The sequence below is a fragment of the Salvelinus sp. IW2-2015 genome, linkage group LG13, assembly GCF_002910315.2.
Source record: "Salvelinus sp. IW2-2015 linkage group LG13, ASM291031v2, whole genome shotgun sequence".
Taxonomy (NCBI): Eukaryota; Metazoa; Chordata; class Actinopteri; order Salmoniformes; family Salmonidae; genus Salvelinus; species Salvelinus sp. IW2-2015.
This window is the reverse complement of record NC_036853.1, coordinates 20092336-20113375: the sequence shown is the minus strand read 5'-3', so window position 1 is coordinate 20113375 and position 21040 is coordinate 20092336. Positions and strand designations below refer to the sequence as shown.

At 43.2% G+C, this 21040-nt stretch overlaps 1 long non-coding RNA gene across 2 annotated transcripts in view; it reads right to left on the bottom strand.

Annotated features, from left to right (window-relative positions):
• LOC111971654 (uncharacterized) overlaps positions 1 to 21040 on the bottom strand; it is a 75571-nt gene that overhangs the window by 54101 nt on the left and 430 nt on the right. Inside the window, exons 2-3 of one of the 2 annotated variants that reach the window (XR_011480784.1) lie at positions 17385 to 17428; positions 12456 to 12530 (exon numbers count right to left, since the gene is read on the bottom strand). This is a non-coding gene — a long non-coding RNA (uncharacterized lncRNA). The remainder of the gene's footprint in view (positions 1 to 12455; positions 12531 to 17384; positions 17429 to 21040) is intronic. The other variant, XR_002878281.2, reaches the window with a different exon arrangement.

Below are 21040 nucleotides of genomic sequence, written 5' to 3'. Positions count from 1 at the left end.
GTGTGAGTGTGTGTGTGTGTTGTGTGTGTGTGTGTGGTGTGTGTGTGTGTGTGTGTTGTGTGTGTGTGTGTGTGTGTGTGTGTGTGTGGTGTGTGTGTGTGTGTGTGTGTGTGTGGTTGTGTGTGTGTGTGTGTGTGTGCTGTGCGTGGACTCGTACGCGATGTTTTTAAGACAGATTAATGCCCTCAACACTATTCTTGCAAGTTTCAAGTATCAGCGAGGATACAAAGAATCCATTGTTTTAGAGTAAGGGAGAAGAGAGAGGGAAGAGGGAGAGAGAATGAAAAGAGAAAGAGAGAGGAGGGAGGAGGGGAGAGAGAATGATAAGAGAGGAGAGAGAGCGGAAGGGGACGAGAGATAAGATGAGGAGAGAGGGAGATGGAGAGAGAGAGAAGGAGGAGAGCGGGACTGGAGGGGGAGGAGGAGAATGAAAAGAGAGAGAGAGGATAGACGAGAGATAGGCGTCAAGCGTCGAGGTTGGTTGAGAGAATGAAAGAAGATAATGAAATTGTGTACTCAGATGAGTGTGAGGAGGGGAGACGAGGAATGATAAGAGAGAGAATAGTGCGTGACTAGTTGTAGGATGAGGGAGAATACTCTCTCAGTTTATTAATACTCTCTCAGGGGGAGATATGAATAAGATGAAATGATGACGTCTGCAGGTATTAGTAACACTGCGTGACTACAGAGTTTATAGCTCATGATATCTTCTCTTTGGGTGGGTGGTGTGGGTGTGGTGACACACACACACACACACACACACACACACACACATACGAGTACACACACCAATGGCTGGGGCCTGTACAAGGAGAAAGAGCTAGAGAACGAGCCAGGTGTGACAGTGGGGAACTCTTGTGTGGAGGTCATTAGGAAASGAAAMAGAAAGGGGATACCTAGTCAGTTGAAACACTGCATGCATTCAACCAAAAGGTGTCTTCTGCCTTTAACCCAAACCCTCTGATTTAGAGAGGTGCGGGTGGCTGCCTTAATTGACATCCACATCATCAGCACCCAGGAAGCAGTTGTTGTTGGAGTTAACTGCTTTGCTCAAGGGCAGAATAGCAGATTTTTCCACTTGGCCAGCTCGGGGATTCGAACCAAAAAACGTATGTTATTGTCCAGACGCTCTAAACACTAGGCCACCGCCATGACAGGTAGAAAATATAGTTGATGACAGAAAGACAACTCACCATGTCATCTTTCCTCTTTCCAGTCCTCCAGGCTAAATATATTTCCTTCCCCCTCTTACCTCCTCTTACATCTCCTTAGCCCTTTCTCTCTCTCGCGCGCGCTCTTTCTGCGTAGTTGGAAGTTCAAACCTCTTCAAAACTAAATCAACATTACTGGGACTAGGCCTGCCCAAGTKAGTATTCGACGTCCATCCATGTCTGAGGATGTCAGGAGATGTGGAAACCGGGCCACAAGGGGCAACAGTGAGTGCTGTTACTTTCAAGTAGGTTTCGGTAAGCATCTGCCTCTGGTTCCAAAGCTTGCATGTTCGAATCCAGCGATAGAAAGCTATTTTTGATTACTTTTAATACCTATCCCAAACCATAACCCTTCACTGATTCTCAACACGGGGCCCCACAAGTTGAGAGGCCACAACTGCGTGGCCTTACACAGTTCCATCTTCATCAACAAGTTCGCTGATGAAACGACAGTAGTAGGCCTGATTACCAACAACGACGAGACAGCCTACAGGGARGAGGTAGGCACTCTGATGGCATGGTGCCAAGTAAACAACCTCTCTCTCAGCAAAACAAAGGAGCTGACTGTGGACTTCAGGAGAAATCAGGCTGGGCACGTCCCCATCCTCATCAACAGGGCCGCTGTGGAGACGATCAAAAACTTCAAGTTCCTCGGCGTACACATCTCTGAGCAGCTGAAATGGTCAAACCACACGGACATCGTGGTCAAGAAGGCACGACAGCGATTCACTCTTCAACCTCAGGATGCTGATGAAATTCGGCCTGTCCCAGAGGGCCCTCGCAGTGTTCCACAGGAGCACCATTAAGAACATACTGTCGGGCTGCATCACAGCCTGGTAGAGCAACTCCACAGCCGCTGACCACAAGGCACTACAGAGGGTGGTACAGTGCATTCGGAAAGTATTCAGACCTCTTTGCTTTTTCCACTTTGTTACGTTACAGCATTATTCTAAAATGGATTAAATAAATGTTTCCCTCATCAATCTACACACAATACCCCATAATGACAAATTGAAAACAGGTTTTTATACAGTTTTGAAAATGTATTACAAATAATAAACAGAAACAGTATTCAGACCCTTTCCTAAGAGACTCAAAATTGTGCTCAGTCGTATCCTGTGTCCATTGATCATCCTTGAGATGTTTCTACAACTTGATTGGAGTCCACCTGTGGTGAATTAAATTAATTGGACATGATTTGGAAAGGCACACACCTGTCTATATAAAGGTCCCACAATTGACAGTGCATGTCAGAGGAAAAACCAAGCCATGGGGTCGAAGGAATTGTCCGTAGAGCTCCAAGACAGGATTGTGTCGAGGCACAGATCTGGGGAAGGGTACCAAAACATTTCTGCAGCATTGAAGGTCCCCAAGAACACAGTGGTCTCCATCATTCTTAAATAGAAGAAGCTTGGAACCACCAAGACTCTTCCTAGAGCTGGCCGCCAGGCCAAACTGAGCAATCAGGGGAGAAGGGCCTTGGTCAGGGAGGTGACCAAGAACATGATGGTCACTCTGACAGAGCTCCAGAGTTCCTCTGTGGAGATGGGAGAACCTACCAGAAGGACAACCATCCGCAGCACTACACCAATCAGGCCTTTATGGTAGAGTYSCCAGTCGGAAGCCACTCCTCAGTAAAAGGCACATGATAGACCGCTTGGAGTTTTCCAAAATGCACCTAAAGACTCTCAGACCATGAGAAACAAGGTTATCTGTTCTAATGAAACCAAGATTGAACTCTTTGGCCTGAAAGCCAAGCATCACGTCTGGAGGTAACATGGCACCATCCCTACAGTGAAGCATGGTGGTGGCAGCATCATGGTGTGTGGATGTTTTTCAGCGGCAGGGACTGGGAGACTAGTCAGGATCGATGAAAAGATGAACAGAGCAAAGTACAGAGAGACCTCTGACTGAGGTGAAGGTTCACCTTCCAACAGGACAATGCACAAGTGGCTTCGGGACAAGTTTCTGAATGTCCTTGCCAGAGCCCGGACTTGAGCCCGATAGAACATCTCTGGAGAGACCTGAAAATAGCTCCCGATCCAACCTGACAGAACTTGAGAGGATCTGCAGAGAAGAATGGGAGAAACTCCCCAAATACAGGTGTGCCAAGCTTGTAGCATCATACCCTAGTAGACTCGAGGCTGTAATTGCTGCCAAAGTACTGAGTAAAGGGTCTGAATGCTTATGTAAATGTGATATTTCATTTTTTTACATTTATAAATTTGATAAAATTGATAAAAAACGGTTTTAGCTTCGTCATTATGGGGTATTGTGTGTAGATTGATGAGGGGGGAAAAAACATTTAATCAATTTTAGAACAAGGCTGTAACGTAACAAAATGTGGAAAAAGTCAAGGGGTCTTAATACTTTCTGAATGCACMGTATGTTCAGCCGAACGCACTATTGGGCTGTGGTGAAATTTTGTCCGCCGGTGATTGTCAAGCAAAAAACTGCGGGTCTCATGGTAATTGGCCGTTATTTTATTTATTTATTTATTATTATTTTTTTACCCCTTTTCTCCCCAATTTCGTGGTATCCAATTGTTAGTAGTTACTATCTTGTCTCATCGCTACAGCTCCCGTACGGGCTCGGGAGAGACGAAGGTCGAAAGCCATGCGTCCTCCGAAACACAACCCAACCAAGCCGCACTGCTTCTTAACACAGCGTGCATCCAACCCGGAAGCCAGCTGCAACCAATGTGTCGGAGGAAACACCATGCGACCTGGTTAGCGCGCAATGCGCCCGGCACGCCACAGGAGTCGCTAGTGCGCGATGAGACAAGGATATCCCTACCGGCCAAACCCTCCCTAACCAGGACGACGCTAGGCCAATTGTGCGTCGCCCCACGTACCTCCGTGGGGTCGCGGCCGGCTGCGTCAGAGCCTGGGCGCGAACCCAGAGTGGACCACTGCGCCACCCGGGAGGCCCAATTGGCCGTTATTTAACAAAAACACATATAGTATCTACTGGCTTCCACGCATAGCCCACAAGCCATTGACACAGACCGTAGGAACATCTACATTTTAAAAAGTCTAATAAATAAATGTAATATAGCCTACAATATCACAATAAATCCATTATGTATTTTAGACAGGTCTAAAGAAACATGATATGAAGAAAATGTAGTCCATTTCAGAAGAACAGAATAGCATACTCTGAGTTGTACTTTTGTTAGGCCCTGATCTGGSTATGCCATATGGCTGTGGACTACACTAGTTCAGTTAGCAGACAAGATTTGCTTAGAATTCCATAGCATTATTTTATATTACTTTAAAGTATGAAYAATACAATTGAACATAGCTGAATAAAATAGAAAGGATATTTTCTCCAAAGGATTTCTCAGGGAGTGCGGCTATTCTGTGTTGAGTGGTTAACAAAGAAAATGGTTCCTCCTATATGCTTAATTTAGAGTTAAGGCAACTTTAGGTGTGATATAAACGTTGGGCTATATGTTTCAATTTTTAATACATTCTAACACGCTACCCAAACCGGACACGTCACGTGCATGAGCATTGCAAAATAAAAATAAACAAAATAAATAAAATAAAATGCTCGCGTGCACCAACGAGCGTCTGCGTTGCCAGGCTCTAAAATAGAAGTTGCTTCTATTTGTGATGCAAGTCCTGCCTCTGCCATCTCCTCATTGGCTTTTAGAAGCATATACCCACGTCCTCATTGGTTATACCCACGTGGGTGATTGAAAGATGAACTGAGATCGGTCGGTCGGTCGGTTGTGGTAATACACCTTATTATGAAAGTTAGATGCCAATCACCATATAAAGTCCAAAGAAGAAAAAGAAGCCTAGAAGGAGGAGATGACTAGAAAAMATTTGGTTGACCGTTTTATGTGTGGATAATTGTTGGAGTAGGTGACCTTGTGCATTTCAGGTAAAATAACAACTCAATGTTTATATCCCAGGACAAATTAGCTAGCAACAGCAAGCTAGCTAGCTAAATAGGACAAATTAGCTAGCAACTGCAAGCTAGCTAGCTAAATTGCCATACATTTTTAATGCTTTTCGACCTGTCCCCAAATTAATATAATTGGTTCAGAGTTTGTTTTGATATTTCAACCTTTGTGTCGTGATCGCGTTTGGTGTGGGGGGACAAAATCAATTTGCGTACGATGGAGCACGCGCACGTTTGTTTTGGGCAATGGTGTAAGGCTGCATGATGAAACGCATGAAAGGCAAAAAGTTGCATGAAAGGCAACAATTCTTGCACAGGCTGCACACACTTCATCAGTCTCTCATTCACAATTTGACACTTGATAATGATAATGTCTTGAATTTCCCGGTGGCATCCCCCTAGCTTGGCCATAATGCCCCCTAAAATAATCCATGKCCTTTGCGGCCAGTGGCTGTTGTGCCCTTGGTCTGAATATAATAATTATAATTCCCTTCTCCCGGCTGCGTGTTCCGAACCACATCTCACTCACAAGGCTCTCTCAGATATCTCATTTAATTAGCCAATGCCTGTCACGTGATGAGGTGTGGGACTATGATTTGAAAAAGTCCACAAAAAGAGGCATGTGCTGTTTCTTGCCTTACTGCAAACAAGCTGGGGATCATTCACAAGTGATAATATATAATTCACAAGTGATAGGTGATAATATTAGCCTATCAGGCTATTCTTTATTTAATTTAGTCTTTACATATACTAAATAATATATATGTGTGAAATTAGTTTTGATTTAGAATGGGCAATTATCATGCWCCTGTCTCAGAACAGAGAAAGGGYAAAAAAGACATGTCATCTATGCACTTAATTAGCGAATAGAGAGGACGCTTTTCCCATGTGTGAGTGAGAGCTGGTTAATTTTCATGCCTGCCAGGTAGGCTATACTCCTGTTGTAAAGCAAAGCAATGTGCTTAATATTAGGAAAGTTGATAAATAAATATAGTAGGCCTAGCCTATAGAAAGCTGTTGGAATCCTCCTCTTTTTAATAGAGGCCATCAAAACTCTGTTCTCTCACGCAATTGCATAGCCAATAAGTGTTTGATTAGATTTTCGATTACATTCGCATTGATGTCAGAGTGATTAGAGGGACAATAGAGTGCTAAGTACCAGGCAGTTAGCAAGTTCGGTAGGCTACTAATGACCATCAGTCGCATCAGAGCTTGGAGAAGCCTAGTTACTGTGACTAAACAGTCACTTTGAATTTGACTGCGGTCATGACTCGTGACTGCTGGAGTGGCGGTAATACGGTCACCGTAACAGCTCTAGGTGCACATTGACTGCCCTCTAGGACACAAACAACATGAGGTGTGCAGGAAAGCCAAGAAGATAATCAAGGACCCTAGCCACCCGAGCCATGGCCTGTTCTCCCCGCTTCCATCGCCAAGACATGTACAGTACAGGAGCATCATGGCCAAGAGCTTTTACCCCCAGACCAGCTACCTGATGAGAAACATGGATGTTCTAATTCTGACYTGAGACTGTGAGAGCTTGTTGGCCCAGCAGGCACTTCCACACATGTGCACTTCCACACACACACACAAACTCACACACACACAAAGGCTTTCCCCTGTGTGAAGCAGTTGTTGTTTCAGCTGTTGTAGAGTAAAAAGCGCCTCTGTAGATTGTGTGTCAGACTGGCCTTGCAATGGATAAGTCTGTGTGTGTGTGGATGTGTTTAACTATATTTGTGGGGAGCAGAAGACCCAAAAAGAATAGTGATCAAACAAACATTTTACCAACAGGGGACATTTTGTTAGTACCCACAAGGTCAAATGCTATTTCCAGGGGATTTAGGGTTAAGGTTAGWATTAGTGTTAGAATTAGGTACAGGGATAGGAGCTAGGGTTAGTGTTAGGAGCTAGGGTTAGGTTCAGGGTTAAGATTTGGTTTTGGGGTTAAGGTTAGGTTTAGGGAAAATGGGATTTTGAATGGGACTGAATTTTGTGTCCCCACAGGGTTAGTTGTACAAGACTCTCTGTGTGTGTGTGTGTGTATAATTTTGACACTAAGCTAAAGAAAATAGTTCAGTGTGTCAGAAAGGCACAATCTCTCTCCCTCTCTCTCACTAAGAGCAGAGCTGGTGTCAAAGGTGAGATTAAAGTGAGGGTAAAGTAGTAGTTCTGGGGCCTCCCGAGTGGCGCAGCGGTGTAAGGTACTGCATCGCAGTGCTAGAGGCGTCACTACAGATCCAGGATCGATCCCGGGCTGTGTTGCAGCCGGCCGCGACCGGGAGACCCATGAGGCAGCGCACAATTGGCCCAACGTGTTCCGGGTTAGGGGAGGGTTTGGCTGGATGGGATGTCCTTGTCCCATCGCAATCTAGCGACTCCTTGTGGTGGCCGGGCGCATGCACGCTGGCTTCGGTTGCCAGCTGTACAGTGTTTCCTCCGACACGTTGGTGTGGCTGGCTTCCGGGTTAAGCAAGCAGTGTGTCAAGAAGCAGTGCGGCTTGTCGGACTCGTGTTTCGGAGGACGCATGGCTCTCGACCTTCGCCTCTCCCGAGTCCATACGGGAGTTGCAGCGATGAGACAAGACTGTAACTACCAATTGGATATAACGAAAAAGGGGTGACATTTTTTTTTWAATAAAAAAGTAGTAGTTCTGTTTTCAGGTAAACAACCTCAGTGACTCCAATATAAAGTGTTTGCAGCTCCCCTAACACAGAGAGATCAAACGTGAGCTACTTTAATACTTTCACACACACCGTATGTGAGCAAGAAAGTTCTTAGGTGATTCATCTCACAATCACATCCTTCTCCATATGTGTTATAGTGTGTATGATGTGCGAGTGAAAAAGTGTGTGAATATAAGTCASAGGTTCATGTACAGTCCATTCGGAAAGTATTTTTCACATTTTCTTACGTTACAGCTTTATTCAAAAATTAATTAAATTGGGGTTTTCCCTCATCAATCTACACACAATACCCCATAATGACGAAGCAAAAACAGGTTTTTAGAAATTGTACAAATGTATTAAAAAATAAAAACTGAAATATCACATTTACATTCAGACCCTTTACTCAGAACTTTGTTGAAGCACCTTTGGCAGCGATTACAGCCTTGAGTCTTCTTGGGTATAATGCTACACGCTTGACACACCTGTATTTGGGGAGTGTCTCCCATTCTTCTCAGCAGATCCTCTCAAGCTCTATCAGGTTGGATGGGGAGCTTTGCTGCACAGCTATTTTCAGGTCTATCCAGAGATGTCCGACCGGGTTTAAGTCTGGGCTCTGGTTGGGCCACTCAAGGACATTCAGAGACTTGTCCCGAAGCCCCTCCTGCGTTGTCTTGGCTGTGTGCATAGGGTAGTTGTCCTGTTGGAAGGTTAGCCTTCACACAAGTCTGAGGTCCTGCATGCTCTGGTGCAGGTGTTCATCAAGTATCTCTCTGTACTTTCCTCCGTTCATGTTTCCCTCAATCCTGACTAGTCTTCCAGTCTCTGCCACTGAAGAACATCCCCACAGCATGATGCTGTAACCACCATGCTTCACCATAGGGATGGTGTCAGGTTTCCTCCAGACGTGATGCTTGGAATTCAGGCCAAAGAGTTCAATCTTGGTTTCATCAGACCAGAGAATCTTGTTTCTCGTGGTCTGATGGTCCGTAAGGTGCCTTTTGGAAAACTCCAAGCGGGCAGTAATGTGCATTTTACTGAGGAGTGGCTTCCGTCTGGTCACTCTACCATAAAGACCAGATTTGTGGAGTACTGCAGAGATGGTTGTCCTTCTGGAAGATTCTCCCATCTCCACAGAGGAACTCTGGAGCTCTGTCAAAGAGACCATTGGGTTCTTGGTCATCTCCCTGACCAAGGCCCTTTCCACTGATTGCTCAGTTTGCCAGCTCTAGGAAGAGTCTTGGTGGTTCCAAGCTTCTTCTATTTAAGAATGATGGAGACCACTGTGTTCTTGGGGACCTTCAATGCTGCAGAAATGTTTTGGTACCCTTCCCCAGGTCTGTGCCTCGACACAATCCTGTCTCGGAGCTCAAGGGACAATTCCTTCAACCTCATGGCTTGGTTATTACTCTGACATGCACTGTCAACTGTCGGACCCTATATAGACAGGTGTGTGCCTTTACAAATCATATCCAATCAATTGAATTTACCACATGTGGACTCCAATCAAGTTATAGAAACATCTCAAGGATGATCAATGGAAACAGGATGTACTTGAGAACAATTTTGAGTATCTTAGGAAAGAGTCTGAATACTTATGTAAACAAGGTATTTCTGTTTTTATTTTTAATACATTTGCACCCAAAAAATTGATTGATGAAAAAAATAAAAAGGTAATACATTTTAGAATAAGACTGTAACGTAACAAAATGTGGAAAAAGTCAAGGGGTCTGAATATTTACCGAATGCACTGTATATTCCGCTCTGTTCCTCATTACGTGTGTGTTCTCACAGCAAATGAGCACCGGAAGATAACAACTTTACTCACTTGTGTGAGTGTGGGGAACACAATAGAGTTGAACCAAATAGAGTTGAAGTTCAACACAATGGAGTTGAACCAAACTAGACCTCTTTCCATCACAGAGGAAATCCTGCCTACAGGGGCACTGATCAGAGGTGAAGCCACAGCAGGGCTGGGCAGAAGCCCTGCCAGATTGAACACTGGCCCACCCATTCAGGCTGGCTTAAAAGTCATGCTTATCTAACATCTCATTCCAAAATCATGGGCATTAAAATGGAGTTMGTCCCCCCTTTGCTGCTATACCAGCCTCCACARGTCTGGGAAGGCTTTCCACTAAATAATGGAACATTGCTACAGGGACTTGCTTCCATTCAGCCACAAGAGCATTAGCCCAAACCATGAAAAACAGCCCCAGACCATTATTCCTCTTCCACCAAACTTTACTGTTGGCACTATGCATTGGGGAAGGTAGCGTTCTCCTGGCATCTGCAAAACCCAGATTCGTCCATCGGACTGCCAGATGGTGAAGCGTGATTCCTCACTCCAGAGAATACGTTTCCACTGCTCCAGAGTCCAATGGCTGCAAGCATTACACCACTGCAGCCGACGCTTGGCATGGTGAATGGTGATCTTAGGCTTGTGTGCAGCAGCTCGGCCATGGAAACCCATTTCATGAAGCTCCCGACGAACAGTTCTTGTGCTGACATTACTTCCAGAGGCAGTTTGGAACTTGGTAGTGAGTGTTGCAACCGAGGACAGATTATTTTTACGCGATACGCTTGGCGGTCCTGTTCTGTGAGCTTCTATATATATATCATATTTAAAAAATGGTATGCATAAACCAATGGCGTATAAATTAACGTGGGAAAAATATGCACACAGTAATAAAGTTGTATTTCAAAATAAAAAATCTAGTTGTTTTGTCTGGTAGCTGTATGCAGCTAGGCTGGACAATAGAACGAGTCAAAATTCAACCAAGACTGAAAAACAGCAAAAGAGCGTTGTCTAAGCTGGAACACTAGCACGAGCCCATAGCAAATTAAAGGAATCTAACGTTCGCAGAGCCTGTTTTGACTGGAGTGATGCTTAGAAATCAATTTAGCCTAAATGGCATTAAAAATGTATCCCTTTTTATTTTACCTCTACAATCTGTTCATTGGACGAAACTGGGAAAAAACTACTTGTGTAGAAAGTAAACATCCACACCTCGATGGTGTCAACTGAGCTTATGTCTGCATAATGAGAAAGTAGGGGAAAATGAATACTTCTTACACYAGAGCACTGTTTTAGAGCACCGCTTTGGATCCCCGGTTCAAGTCCGTTCTGCACCTGGATGCTGCTGCTCGTCTGAGAGTCTACAATGAACTCACAGCAGAGATTGTCACCAATATACAACAGGTATTGTATTTATTTTGTTAATGTGACATGTATTATTTCATTAATTAGTGATTTAACAATTAATTATAAAGTAATAATTGTAATTGTCATAATAGTGTTTGATATAAATTTCTAACAACAAATCATATTTTTAAAGCCACTTCAGAGATAGTAATTTTCATCTAATTGAATTCTGCAGGGTCAAGCCGCAGATACCACAGGAGCCAACCCCTCTCCAGAGACGGCAGACGACAGGGGTTCTCCTCCAGAAAAGAAGTCTGCCATGGCTGAGCTTTTTGGGGAGTTGTTCACGACCCAGGAGGAGGGAACCAAGTCAAAGGTCATAGAGGAGGAGGTGACCTCATACAGGGAAGTGAACTGTATTCCCCTGGATGCTGATCCACTTACATGGTGGAAGACCAAAGAGTTAATATACCCTCATGTTGCCATGTTAGCAAGGCGCTACCTTGCTGTGCCTGGGACCTCTGTCCCTAGCGAGCGGGTTTTATCCACAGCGGCTGACATTGTCACAGCAAGAAGATCTGTGCTCACTTCAGATAATGTGGATAGACTAATCTTCTTAAAGAAAAACTTGAAAAACTGATSATTTGTAAAAAATTCTATAAAAAATCGAGTAACCAGTCTCAAGTGGTCCTATTTTGTTTAAGGCACTGCTATGTGACTTAATTGTGATATATGCTGCTGGACTTAGTTTAAATMACTATTTTATTTCATGTTATAAGGTAGGCACTGCTGTTTTTTGATGCCCCTTTGTTGTGCTCCTGGGAATTCATGCTACCCATGTTTACTATGATAATAAATGGAAAKTCTAAATACAAATTACATATTTTTCAGGCATTTATTTTGTTGATGTATCGAAACCGTACCGAACCGTGACACCACTGTACCGTATCGTACCGAACCGTGAGTTTTGTGAACCGTTTCACCCGTTACTCTTACATAGGTATTTATTTTTTCCTGGTCGGTGAGGGCAGTGTAAAGTGCAATAGAGGTTGTGTCATCTGTGATTCTTTTGGAGTGGTGTACGAATTAGTGTGGGTCCAGGGTGTCTGGGACGATGGTGTTGATATGAGCCATGATCAGCCTTTCAAAGCATTTCATGGCTATAGATGTGAGTGCTACAGAGCGATAGTCATTTAGGCTACCTTGGCGTTCTTGGGCATGGGGACTATGGTGGTCTGCTTGAAACAAATTGGTATTACAGACCGGGTCAGGGATAGGTTGAAAATGTCAGTGAAGACACTTGCCAGCTGGTCAGTGCACGCTCTGAGTACACGTAACCTGCCCAGGGATTGCGTTTGAAAATTAGCCGGCTGACTAAAACCGGCACTTTTACTGAAACGTTGATTAATGTGCACTGTCCCTGTAAAAATAAAATAAAKTAAACTCAAACTTAACTCAACGTCCTAGTTAACCGTCTGGCCCCGCGCCATGTGAATGTTATCCTGTTTAAAGGTCTTACTTACATCAGCTACGGAGAGCGAGATCACGCAGTCATCTGGAACAGCTGGTGCTCTCATTCATGGTTSATTGTTGCTTGCCTTGAAGTGAACATATAAGGCATTTAGCTCTTCTGGTAGTATGCTGAGGCAAAAAAATGAAAGCCCTGCGTCTGTGACCAGGGAGTTAATTGGGCCAGAYGTGCTCTGCTGGGTTTGGCTAATGCCAGCTCAACTGTGGGTGTCCGTAAAACTACATAAATCCCACACTGTAAAGGTGCTATCTAGAACCTAAAAGGGTTCTTCGACTGTCCCCATAGGAGAATCCTTTGTAGAACACTTGTTGGTTCCAGTTAGATTCCATTTGAGTTCCATGTACTGTAGAACCCTTTACACAGAGGGTTCTACATGGATTCTACCTGGAACCAAAAGGGGTTCTACCTGGAACATAAAAAGGGTTCTCCTATGGGGACAGCCGAATAACCTTTTTGGAACCCTTTTTTCTAAGAGTGCACTCACTTTGTCCCCCAGTCTCTGTTATTCACCTTGTCCCTAATCTCTGTTATGAGGACGAGGGACTGACTGAGAATGCCTTGTTATTTATGACTGAGGATGTGTAGAGTGCCAAATCAGACAATGTTATAATTATTTCATGGAATTTAATTCACAAGCAGAGCAACTATGAATGGAATGGATTTGTTTTAAGGACATCAGACAGCAGATGGATGAATGAGGATGTTTTGTTACACATTAAATAAAATGGGAAGGTAGTCTGTACTTTGCCAATAGGACCTTCTTAAAGCCCACCTTATCATTAATTAATGTGTTTTAATTCAGAAGAAGACCACTCATGAATAGATGAATGAAGGAAACAAGATACATTTTTCAGAGAACTTCAGTGAAGCATTGAATCATTTCAAACACAAGAATCTAAGCAACACTGGGTTTGTCTCTAGACTTTCCCTGGAGCAAGGGTTATGAAACGATCAGGGTTATGAAATAAATGAGAGAGAAAGACAGAGACAGAGAAAGAATGAGTAAATGAAAGAGAGAGACCAGCCCAGTCCCACTTTTCACGCATCTCAAAGACTTTCTCCGTGGTTTATCATCATCCTCGTCATCAACAAAAACACTGCGACCGGGTGAAAGCAGTGCACTGACTTCCAGTCAACTACTGCTGACATCAAACAGTTCCATCACAGTGATCAGACGGACCATTATCACAACCAACCACAACTGATGCCACAGAGAAATAAGATGACAACACAAATCACTACACCTGAGCTTTTATGGAGCCTTAAACTAGTTGAGATCTCACTAACCCTCGCCAGTACCACATGACTTCGAAGGAAGGTGTTGGGACATGAATCAAACAAACTCCATCAACAATAGCTCCTCTCCTCTTCTTTCTCTCCATAAAGGAAGACAAAAACAGTATAAGATGATACTTTATCGATCCCTGCTGGGGATGTGATTTAAGCAGACAGTATATCAGACACACTCAGTACATAAAGACAACATTAGGAGTCGTAAAGAGTCAGTCTGTTAGTGTTTTACGTCCCGGGTCATTCTCTCCAGGTCTAGCACTAAGGGACTGATTTAAATGTTGCGCCAGGGAACTAATTTAGGTGTGGAGACTGGAGACGGTAGGTTGTAAAGATGGTGGGGCAGATAGTGACCCAGGCATCGAGAGAGGTGTGTGTGTGTGTGTGTGTGAGCCACGTCAGCGAGGTGGTTGACCCTCACCATTAAAGCAGCAGTGATTTCTGTCCAGAGGTTAGGGGACAATGGACTAAACTCCACTAATTACACACACACTGACACAGAGCTAATGGTACACTGGGACTTTAGGAGAGATAGTAGTAACGTTACTGGATAGAATATAGAGTCGTGGCCAAAAGTTTTGAGAATGACACAAATATTAATTTTCACAAAGTCTGCTGCCTCAGTTTGTATGATGGCAATTTYCATATACTCCAGAATGTTATGAAGAGTGATCAGATGAATTGCAATTAATTGCAAAGTCCCTCTTTGCCTTGCAAATGAACTGAATCCCCCAAAAACATTTCCACTGCATTTCAGCCCTGCCACAAAAGGACCAGCTGACATCATGTCAGTGATTCTCTCGTTAACACAGGTGTGAGTGTTGATGAGGACAAGGCTGGAGATCACTCTGCCATGCTGATTGAGTTCGAATAACAGACTGGAAGCTTCAAAAGGAGGGTGGTGCTTGGAATCATTGTTCTTCCTCTGTCAACCATGGTTACCTGCAAGGAAACACGTGCCGATCATTTGCTTTGCACAAAAAGGGCTACACAGGCTAGTATATTGCTGCCAGTAAGATTGCACCTAAATCAACCATTCTAGGATCATCAAGAACTTCAAGGAGAGCGGTTCAATTGTTGTGAAGAAGGCTTCAGGGCGCCCAGAAAGTCCAGCAAGTGCCAGGACCGTCTCCTAAAGTTGATTCAGCTGCGGGATCGGGGACCACCATTATAGAGCTTGCTCAGGAATGGCAGCAGGCAGGTGTGAGTGATCTGCACGCACAGTGAGGCGAAGACTTTTGGTGGATGGCCTGGTGTCAAGAAGGGCAGCAAAGAATCCACTTCTCTCCAGGAAAAACATCAGGTACAGACTGATATTCTGCAAAAAGTACAGGGATTGGACTGCTGAGGACTGGGGTAAAGTAATTTTCTCTGATGAATCCCCTTTCTGATTGTTTGGGGCATCCGGAAAAAAAGCTTGTCCGGGGAAGACAAGGTGAGCGCTACCATCAGTCCTGTGTCATGCCAACAGTAAAGCAACCTGAGACCATTCATGTGTGGGGTTGCTTCTCAGCCAAGGGAGTGGCCAACATCGATATTTTGGGTCCATGGCCAGGAAATCCCCAGACCTTAATCCCATTGAGAACTTGTGGTCAATCCTCAAGAGACAAGTGGACAAACAAAACCCACAAATTCTGACAAACTCCAAGCATTGATTATGCAAGAATGGGCTGCCAATCAGTCAGATGTGGCCCAGAAGTTAATTGAAGCATGCCAGGATGGATTGCAGAGGTCTTGAAAAAGAAGGGTCAACACTGCAAATATTGACTCCTTTGCATCAACTTCATGTAATTGTCAATAAAAGCCTTTGACACTTATGAAATGCTTGTAATTATACTTCAGTATTCCATAGTAACATCTGACAAAAATAGCTAAAGACACTGAAGCAGCAAACTTTGTGAAAATTAATATTTGTGTAATTCTCAAAACTTTTGGCCACGACTGTAGTTATTATTGGGCCTCCCGAGTGGCGCAGCGGTCGAAGGCACTGCATCGCAGTGCTGGAGGCGTCACTACAGACCCAGGTTTTATCCCAGGCTGTGTCACAACCGGCTGTGATCGGGAGTCCAATAGGGCGGCACACAATTGGCTGGGGGGGCTTTACTTGGCTCATCGCGCTCTAGCTACTCCTTGTGGCAGGCCCGGGTGCCTTCAGACTGACTTCGGTCATCAGTTGAACAGCATTTCCTCCGACACAGTGGTGCAGCTGGCTTTCGGATTAAGCGGGCAAGTGTTAAGAAGCATGGTTTGGCGGGTCATGTTTCGGAGGACGCATGACTTGACCTTCGCATCCTGAGCTCGTTGGGGAGTTATAGCGATGAGATCGAAATTCTGGGTCACGTCTAATGCATTGACACTGGGCCTACTAAAGGATTTCATTATTATGGATAGACTCGTTTTATTGCTATATTTGAGTGTATTATATTCATAGGATGAGTTACAGTTATCATAAAATACACTTTAAACATTTGGTCTGAAAGGGTGGTGCTGTTGGTTGTAAATGGGTAACAAAAATCTATTTGAAAAAATTTACCCAATTCAGGAAAATGAAATCAAAAGTTGTTCATAATTTATCAGTTCATACTAAATATAGACAGAGACAAATTTCTCAGTGCCCCAGACATACAGTAACTTTAATACTGTCTTTAATACTGTCCTCTGCATGTGGCACCACTGAAGAGAAGACCACCCAGACCACACGTGTGGTGTTAGAGCTGTTCTACCATGGTCATCTATGACTAACTCCTTTGGGCTGGCTACTTCATTTTGGCTAAAGAAACTGGTCTTGTTCACTTGGTGGGTCCCGAGAAAACTCCTAAAGCTTTAGGTGGGCCATACTGTTTAGCTAAAATTGTTTGAAAACCACAGGCAAATATAATCATAGTGTTTTACTGGGTGTCTAGGTAAATAGGTGTCTATGTCTGTGTTTGTGTAGACTACCCTGCCCAGGTATCCTGTTTTGACCATCTCAGCATATAACGTGGGGGATGGGGACCACCAAGAGGACCACCGTCAAGAAGCCACCACCGCACCCTACAACAGGCCACATGACAAACCAAACACACCGCCCATGCACACACACCACCCACTGTGTACCGGTGTGTGATCAGGAGTGTGTCCTTGTTAAAAGTTATTTTATGTTATACCTCAAACGGGAGGTGATTTTCCACAGGTGAATGAATGTGTGCTGTGTGCATGGACACACGTGTGTGTCTGGTCACCAGCCTGAAACGCCATGTGAATCAGATTGGGGGTGAAACTGTATGCCAGTTCTTGAGGTCCTCCCTTTCCCCTGCTTCTATTCTCCTTATTGGCCAAGTGTCTGTACAATTAATCAACAAAACTATGTATTTCTGTTGTCTCTTTGTAGATGACATTTAATTGCAGGGGAATTCTATCACTGAAGATTCTGTTTGGCCCTGGGCATGATACCGTACATCAGAAGGAACAGAGGCATGCCAACTGACATTCAAATCCTGCCAAACCTGATGGGTATTTTTAGTATCTCGACTGAATTATGACACCTAAGACAAATGAAAAACTGAATCTCCACTTCAGGCCTCTCCTATAGAAAGCAATATGGTGTTTTTGTATGTTGTGTTGTACAGTATGTTATGTTTGTTGTACATACCATGTCATCTGCAGGTTTCCATCTTTTCATGGATCCCAGAACTTCTGGAAAAGAGTGGTGATTATTGCTGAGTATACTATCCTGATTAAAAAAGGCCTGCCCTGGGCCAATACATAAACACCCAATAGTGAATTCACTATTCCTCTCACGCTCCTCGGACAGACACACCTACACACACAGATAAAATATCTCATTTGTGATGTGGTGAATAACAAGATGTAGATGTGTAGATAAATGTTTGTGTAGATGTGTAGATACATTTTCTCCATGGAGCTGAGAGCAATGTTTGCAGTTTTAAAGCAAATTTTCTGCAATTCTATACATTTTACCATGGATAACGCTGTGTTCTTACGTTCAAAAATTATAACAAAATCAATACTGCAAAATTCATTGTTTTGGGAATTTTCAATTCTCCCTGACTGTCTAGCTTTGTGGGGGGGTTTAATTTATTTCAGTTCTCAAAGATTATAAAAAAAATATAGGTCTATTATCTTTTCTACATAATTTATATCTGTTTTTAGTCATTAAAGTTTACACAGAAAGCATTTTTACATCCCGTAAATGTATTTTAATATATACACAGTACCAGTCAAAAGTTTGGACACACCTACACACCTACTTACTACAAGAGGTTTTCTTTATTTTTACTATTTTCGACATTGTAGAATAATAGTAAAGACATCAAAACTATTATACTGTATAACACATATYGAATCATGTAGTAACAAAAAAAATGTTAAACAAATCAAAATACATTTTATATTTGAGATTCTTCAAAGTAGCCACTCTTTTCATTGATAGAAGCTTGCAKACTCTTGGCATTCTCTCAACCAGCTTCATGAGGTAGTCACCTGGAATGCATTTCAATTAACAGGTTTCCCTTGTTAAAAGTTAATTTGTGGAATTTCTTTCCTTCTTAATGCATTTGAGCCAATCAGTTGTGTTGTGACAAGGTAGGGGTGGTATACAGAAGATCAGGCCTTCATGGTCGAATTGCAGCAAATAAACCACTACTAAAGGACACCAATAATAAGAGACTTGCTTGGGCCAAGAAACAAGAGCAATGGACATTAGACCGGTGGAAATCTGTCCTTTGGTCTGATGAGTCCAAATTTTTGATTTTTGGTTCCAACCGCTGTGTCTTTGTGAGACACAGAGTAGGTGAACCAATGATCTCCGCAAGTGTGGTTCCCACCATGAAGCATGGAAGAGGTGTGATGGTGTGGGGGTGCTTGCTGGTGACACTGCCAGTGATTTATTTTGAATTCAAGACACACTTAACTAGCATGGCTACCACAGCATTCTGCAGCGATACGCCATCCCATCTGGTTTGCGCTTAGTGGGACTATCATTTGTTTTTCAACAGGACAATGACCCAACACACCTCCAGGCTGTGTAAGGGATATTTTACCAAGAATGAGTGATGGAGTGCTGTATCAGATGACCTGGCCTCCACAATCACCCGACCTCAACCCAATTGAGATTGTTTGGGATGAGTTGGACCGCAGAGTGAAGGAAAAGCAGCCAACAAGTGCTCAGCATATGTGGGAACACCTTCAAGACTATTGGAAAAGCATTCCAGGTTAAGCTGGTTGAGAGAATGCCAAGAGTGTGCAAAGCTGTCATCAAGGCAAAGGGTGGCTACTTTGAAGAATCTAAAATCTAAAATATATTTTGATTTGTTTAACACTTTTTTGGTTACTACATGATTCCATATGTTATTTCATAGTTGATGTCTTCACTATTATTCTTCAATGTACAACATAGTACAAATAAAGAAAAACCCTTGAATGAGTAGGTGTGTCCAAACTTTTGACTGGTACTGTATATATTTATTTATTTATTTTACACGTTCAGATTAAGGTGGGCTGAAAAAAACGCCCAAGGATTACAATGGCAGAAAATTCATTGAAACCCTAACTGTTGTCATAACTTAACCCTAGCTTCATGTCCACAACACGGTTGAGCCAGGATGTGGACAAGAAGTTAGGGTTAGTGTAATGGCTAGGGTTAGGGTTGAACCAAGATGTTGAGATGAAGCGAGAGTTAGGGTTAAGGTCAGGTTTAGGAAGGGTTCCGTTTATGTAAAGGTAGGGGTTAGGGTTGAGTCTAAGGTGAGTTTGAGCTGGAATGTGTATTTAAAGCTATAGTTAGGTTTAGGGAAATCATCCCCCCATTGTAATGGAATATATTAAATTAATCATCATGTCTGTGATGCCTATATCTAGGTGGGTACAGTATCAATATTGTGACAGTAATCTTGAAATATTGATCATTTATTTGACCGAGACGCGCGCCGATAGAAAGACGCATCAATCTCAGCTAAAGAATCCGAGCGAGCGAAACAGAGCCCCTGTCTCAAAAGGAGTTTGGCATGTCATACCTTTTCTGGTCAGACAGAATCAGATACATGGGCTACATTTAGCAAGACAGAGGGGCGCTGTTTCACTCACAAGTTTCAGCAGAGAGGAAGAGGCGAAGCGAGAGGGCTCACTCTGTGAGAATCTGTCCTGAATAAGGCCACTGGGTTTCTATGGTCATAATATGCAGACCTAAGTTTGTCGCCAGCATTCCCGCCTTTAGGACAATGACTCACATTGTTAGGGCGGAGACATGAGCATCTCGTCATTATATAGAGATCTCTGGTTTCAGCTACTTGCGAATTACAAAATAAAGTTGGCGTGCACCGTGCACTGCTCGGATGCTAGTATCCCCTAAAGTAAATGTATGTTTTGCCAAAATTATATAATTACTCCTGTATAAATAACTTAATTAAAAATACTTTAACAGAGAGCTTGACTTTGCCACAGATGGTCATTTGCTTATTTAAAAAAAAACGCTGTGGATTGTTTCAAATCACAAGTGCATAGGCCTATGTGTATTTGGGCAGCGCGCGTGGCAATAGYCCTAGCTGATTATTGAGATGTGGCTGTCAGTGAAAAGCGTCTAAAATGAGTGAAAATAATGTGTCTTGAGTATAATTAATGTTGAGACAAGAAGGGGAGGGGTGTGTGGCGAAGATATGGCCGTCTCTCTCCAGAATGCTTGCACTCAGCTCTCCAGAATGTGCTCAGCTGTCTCCCACCAACTCTGTCACATGCATTGTTTAATTGTTTTTCATAACCATCATTTAGTAGTTTTGTCGATATTGTTGAGGGACAGGTGAGCCTGACTTGATACAATACTGCACTTCACCAGTGATAGCTCAAGTCCAGACAGATAGAAAAGGCCGACAGGCGCTGTAGAGATTAATGCAATTGAAACAACCATCCTTTTAAATCAGGATATTTTATAATATTTTTATTTGCCGGCTTTAGGTCTATGTATTTTTCTGCATTGGCRTATATGCGATCTCTGAGTTCATTGCGCATATTTCTTTAGCCACCAATGGATCAAGGTGTATCAATGTGTCCATATGGCTGAGGCTGGTGCACTTTCTTGCTTTAGGTGAATTTTAACTTTAAGATTCGTATAATTTSAATTCAGATTTTTATGATTAAGCACGTGACAATACTTTTGAGAAAGGAAAGCCTTATTATTGAAATTAAACTATTCCATGAAAATGCGCATCTAGAAATAATCATAACCGGCACGCAGATATGTAGAAATGGTAGGATAAATTGTAAGCTTCCCCAAACTTGAAATTCACGAGCTGC